The 6,278-nt window shown below is 45.6% G+C and overlaps 1 non-coding gene across 1 annotated transcript; it reads left to right on the forward strand.

The window, feature by feature from the left end:
- Nucleotides 1-5,593: 5,593 nt before the first annotated feature.
- TRNAS-CGA (transfer RNA serine (anticodon CGA)) lies at nt 5,594-5,666 on the forward strand. The gene has a single exon. It is a non-coding gene; the product is annotated as a tRNA-Ser (tRNA).
- The last annotated feature ends 612 nt before the right edge of the window (nt 5,667-6,278 follow it).

A 6,278-nucleotide genomic window follows, 5' to 3' on the forward strand; every position in this document is an offset into this window, starting at 1 on the left:
ATTGCCCCGCCGTGGACTCCCACCGAACTTTCTTTTTCGACGTCCTGGCCTAGTTTGTCTGCTCGCAAAAGGCCCCGAGGGGACCCCTTTGTGGCTTGTTTCGCGACGCCCAGCCTCTCAAACTTGGTTATACGCACAATGGGTGAGCAGATCCGGTTTCTGGCGTTAATTGCGTAATGAGTCGACTGGTTAACGTGCGGTCACCCGAGCATTCCGCGGTGGCTCCCCAGTGAGACACAGTTCTCACGGCAACTGTACGGCTCAATTGTAGGGACGCAGGAAACTAGACCGCGTGTTTCAAACACTCTTCTTAACTCCTCTGGGCCCAAGGGCGACACCTAGCGGAGGTTCAACGAACTGTAGCGAAGCGTTTTTGTCATTTCACATGCGGCTGTTAGAACACTGTGCAACCGGACACACTTTACGGTTATACGGTTGATCGTGATTTAATAAAATGTACTTCCAATCAGAGAGAGAGAGAGAGATAATGAAGGAAGGGCAGGAAGTTACCAAAAATCGCGCCCGATTGGCTACCCTACACGTGGGGACGGGAAAAGGGGGATATGGAGGAGAGAAGACGAGGTAGGCGCGGAAATCCAAGAAGCACTGGGGTTTAAAAGCAGCCTCAGAGATATGTAACATGCGAAAGATTGGAGATGATCGGGAGCGAGGCTCGAGGATTCGCGCAGAGATGTGAAAGAATAGATCCATCTGGTCTTGAAAGAATTGCAGCTCGCTTTGGTTTACCGCTATGACATGGTGCCGCTTGTCGCCACCTTGACACAAGGGGGCGACAGTTGACGGACCGCTTTAAATATCTATATATATCTTTCGACCTGTTGCTCGTTCGGTCTCTAGTCCCAAACGCTGTCTTGGTGTTTCTGATCGTTACGCTTATATTCGTTCCATTGCCCGTTGAGTGGTCCTTGGCTTCTTCTCAATCTTCTTGTTACCCGCCCAATGATTACGATGTAGTAATGATTACGATTTCTTATCTGTGTTAGCAAGGGTAACAAGAAAACGTGCTTTCTGCGTTTTCGCCGGTTTTTTTACAGCATGGCGTCTGTAGAGAATTTAAGTTCGCACACCAGCTTTGATCTCGCTGTTCCAAACAGCGGAAGCGTGCGCGTTTTGGCATGGTTGGCTCATGACTTGGGTGGCAACAGCCCAAAATAACAGGACGTGAGAAAGGGGCAGATAACAGCAATCTCTTCTGTCCTTTCCTCACGTCCTGTTATACTGCGCTGTTTCTGCGGAAGTTCCAAACTGTCCCAGATGAGGATAGTTCTACGTACTCCTTAGCGTCACTACCAACCTTTCTTTTTTTCATTTTGAACTGCGCTGAGTGACGCTAATCACGGAAGGTGACGAAAATAGACACACCACACAGGACGAGAGAGCGCAGCATACCAACTGATTTATTGTCGATGAAACCTTGCTCGGAGGTTACATATATCAGTGCTTGTATATATAGTTTTCCTTATTTATAGTTGGCACTCTCTCGTCCTGTCCGGTGTTTCTATTCGTGTTAAAGTGGTTAGTGTCACACAGCATAGTTCAAAATGAATGACCACCAATAGCGCAGTTCCTCACCTTACTTAACCTGTTCTTGTATTGTTTCTTTTTGTGTGTGATTACACATACGACACAAACGAGACTTCAGACATGATGGCACAAACAAGTGCAAACACTAATCATAGCATGCTATCGCTAGTGAAACGCCAGCTGAATGCGTATCTCGGAGGTACATATGACAGGCAGGAAGCTTCACGAATTAGTGAAAACACTATATAAGCAAAGGCAAAAACCGATGGTCACTGAAGCCATATCTTTTCTACCAGAAAGTATGCCAGAGCCCTCGATAGCCATCGACAGCACCATTGCCTCGTGCTCTAGTGAATCCATCAGTTGGGAAGCAGAAGACAACGCATTCTATGAGCTTTGTCTCTTCTCTCACGCTCATGAGCGATGATTGCGTGATATCCTCGCTCCCAGCAGAGCTTTATTCAGTGAACCAACGACACGCCGGCATTCGCCGGTGTGCGTTCGAACGGAACCACTTTTGGGAGAAAAAAAAAAAAAAGAAAGCGGCAAAAATTTGAGGTGCAGACGACTCGTCCAGCGGCAGCAGACGACGGCGGTGCTCACGGAACTTTCAAGGTTGCCGACCCTGTTTCGCGCCGACGCTTGTTTCGCACGCTGCTTTGCGCGTCTCGCCGCCTGACTTTGTTGCTGTTGTCTTTGATTACCTGTCCTTTTCGTGATGCCATCTAGAAATTGAGACGGGCGGGAGGACAGAGTAAAGGAAACGACCCCTTGACTTCCTACGTATCGCCCTGTTTAGTCTCTGTCTCTCTCTCTATCTCGATTCCTTCTTTTTTGTGTTTTCGTCAAGCACAGGGCGTTAAATAACCCGGCCTCTCGAGGCTTTTGTCTTGTCTTGCCGGTCGGCATCTTTTCTCTCTCTCTCTCTCTCTCTCTATTTCGTCGTAACTTTCCTTGCAATGAGTTCCATTCTTTCCATCTCAGAACCTTTACCTTCCCCTAATTCCTTACTTTGCTCGTCTCACGCGCGAGGCCTTCGCAGCAAACGACACGAAACCAACAAGCAGACGACGCGATGCCAGCAGGCAGACGACGCTATGTGCTACACGTGCGCGCGTTATACGGCACGGTGTTCTTAAAATGGACTCGGCCGCCTTGGCTCGCTTGCCTTTTTCCCACGCATTTCCGCTATCTCTCCACTCGCGGCTCCTCCTCCGTGCTTAAGCCCAGCTCACGCTCGTACAGCGATTCCGCCCGCTTCGTTACCCCAGAAGCACGCCTCTTCCGCTGCCCATTCCGACGCAATCCGTGGCGCTACTTCTTGGTCGGCAGTGCGCATCGCGTTTTCTCACACTCTTGCGGCGATCCAAGAAAGGGGGGGGGGGGGGGGCGACTTCTGTTGCAAGAGGCTTGAGTGCCTTAGTGGGAGTTGTGGCGAGGTTTTCGGCCTCCGCGTACCGACTGCGCGTGAATGCGCGCGCATTCCACGTTGGGCGCCGCACATTCGGTGACTGACGGCACTTCTGCCACCGATACGCGGATCAGGATCCGTACGGTCCGGATACAGGCATTAACAGACGGAAACAATCTGTGGTTGAAATGGTATGGCACATCCGATTCATCGCCTGGTCGTCTTCAACGGTGCTAAAGGGCAGTTCCTGATGCATACTGTGCAGAAACTTGGACCAATAAAACTCATATATCATCATTGTCATCATCATCATCATCATCATCATCATCATCATCATCATCAGAAACTTGGACAAGTCTAGGTCACGCTCACACATGTTGCGTACACGCGTCTTTCACTGGGGCGACGGATGAAAATGCAGGACCTGATAGTGTTGGCCCATATCAGTGTGTTCTTGTACATATCTTTTAAAATTTGCATGTTATATGACAGTGTTGTTACACTGTCATATTCACTGTTACATTGTTACACTGTCATATTCCAACGTTTTCGTTCACATTGTTGGTTTAAGATATCACGTAACGTGTTGTTTTGACTGTTACGTTCTATTGTCCCCTTGTGTGCATTCCCTGCAACAAATTTATATTTCTCTACAAACTACGCGTGCACAGGTGCATACAAGTAAATGTGTGTATCATTTAATTTTTTTAATGAGACAAGGGATAGCCGGCGTCACCATTTGTGCACCAACATCATTTCGATAATTCCCCGTGACATCGGCAGGATTGATTTCACAGCGTAAAGCGTCATCCTGCTGTCGTGCACCTCAAATATAATTATTCCTTCGTTATACAGGTCATTTCGTTGTACACAGGCCTTCGTCTACAACGAAATGACCTGTATAACGGAGGAACGATTCTGTCCCGGCTCTATAGCGAGCGGTGCGCGATTCTTATAACGAAGTGGCCTGTATAACGAATGATTTGGGAGGAGGCCCCAAGCACTTCGTTATAAAGGCGTTCGACTGTACTTTGCAATGTGCACGATGACGCTTTTCCTCTGCTACATCACTGCTTGCTGTGCGCATACGATAAAATCGCGAACGTCAGTTTGCCGTTTGGCTCCTTTCCCGGTCAACGCTCTTGGTTGGCTACTTTACAAAGTTTTTGGGCTACTTTATTATTATTATTATTATTATTATTATTATTATTATTATTATTATTATTAGTATTACTATTACTATTATTATTATTATTATTATTATTATTATTATTATTATTATTATTATTATTTAGTTCGTGACCGTGAATATGTCCTTGGGAGCAAAAGGCGGTGTCACTTGCTCGTATACATGTGTCTGGCAAAGGAAGTCCCGGCATGTGGATAATGAGAAGGACGGCGATGATAAGTGTGAGCTAATTCTTCTTTGAAACGGGGCGGTGATGCATGTGCTGCTACGCTACAACATGTATTTTAAACTTATGTGGAATCTTAATGGTGATGTACATATATGCTTCAATTTCCACTTGTTGCTATCTACATTAGGCGGATTATGAGACCATTCTGCGGGCACGTACTATATTAGTACAGCACACACACACACAGTATATGGTAGTATATCCTCTAGTATATATATATATATATATATATATATATATATATATATATATATATATATACTAGAGGACGTTTTGTTGAAATGACCACTGCCACTAAAACTTAACGGGAGTCCGTAAGAGGTTCCACACGGGTACACGACACACCCAAATCTCAGCCGTCCCAAAACCAACTATTCTGCTACTCCATCCTTCCCTGCCCTCGCCCTTCTCTTCCTCTTCATTCGCTTTCGCCGTTCTTCGTTGCAGTTACAATATATGTCATGTACTATTATTGCACCATCCTGTCATCATATAACCCGCCGTGGTCGCTCAATGGCTTTGGTGCTGCCGTGCTAAGCACGAGGTTGCGGAATCAAATCCCGGCCGCATTTCGATGGGAGTGAAATGCAAAAACACCCCTGCGCTTCTTGATTTAGGTGCAAATTAAAGAACTCCGGGTGGTCAAAATGTGGCACGTCATGGTCTCCCACTACGGCGCACCTCACAATCACATCGTGGTTTTGGCACGTAAAACCCCATATTTTTTAAAAAATGTTTGTGGTTATGCACCATATATAGTACCATAAGCTATTATGCTGTATGTCGTATATTTATGCCACATGCAGCGTATAAATGCCATGTACCGTATACAGGGTGTTCCAGCTAAGGTTAGCCAAGCTGTTCAACCGATATATATATATATATATATATATATATATATATATATATAGAGAGAGAGAGAGAGAGAGAGAGAGAAATAGCACGGTGCAAGCTAAAATTATAAGACCTATGGTGTTCTCAGACCTATCGTAGGTCTCAATATTGTATCTTGCATCGTGTTTTCTAAATCTTTTTTTGTTTTTGTTTTGTTTGTTTGATTAGTTAAACAACTTCGCTATAACGTTAGCTGAAACACCCTGTACACACACACACGTGTGTGAGTATATATATATATATATATATATATATATATATATATATATATAATGAGAAGAAAGGGGGACTCATAAATACCCAAGAAAGTGGATGGGAAAACGGCGCCGCGGTAGCTCAATTGGTAGAGCATCGCACGCGAAATGCGAAGGTTGTGGGTTCGTTTCCCACCTGCGGCAAGTTGTTTTTTCATCCACTTTAATTTCCAATAATTTATCGTTTCTTTATTTCATTCATTACGCACAAGTAATTTCCCCTACGTTGTCCTTGGTGTCAGTGTTTGTTGGCTTCTATATATATATATATATATATATATATATATATATATATATATATATATATATATATATATATATATATATATATATATATATATATAGTACGACAAGCGCCGCGTACAATCGGGCACCGCGCCTTCGGCATCTCGCAAACCGGCCAGCCAAGCTCTCGTCGGGGGTCACGACCCTCAGAAAGAGAAAAAAAAAAAGAAGCGTCAACAACACAACGAGGCGTCGTTTCGCGCACGCCGTTCCTCTCACAAAGGCCCGGGCGCGCCGCCCCCAATATTTCAGGACTATCTCCTCCTCCGCGCGTTTCTTCGCGGTATATACCTCATCACGCTAGAAGAGAAATGCACACCGCTCCGAACGTGTTAAGACGGGGAACGAGTAGGCGCGGTAAGCGCACGTGCATACGTACGAGTTCTTCAAAGATCTCCTGCTGTGCGCGGACGAGGGTTACACGGGCGAGGAAGTGCGACCTGGACGGCGGAGACGTGTTATATACGTATA

This window comes from Dermacentor andersoni, chromosome 10 (genome assembly GCF_023375885.2).
Source record: "Dermacentor andersoni chromosome 10, qqDerAnde1_hic_scaffold, whole genome shotgun sequence".
Taxonomy (NCBI): Eukaryota; Metazoa; Arthropoda; class Arachnida; order Ixodida; family Ixodidae; genus Dermacentor; species Dermacentor andersoni.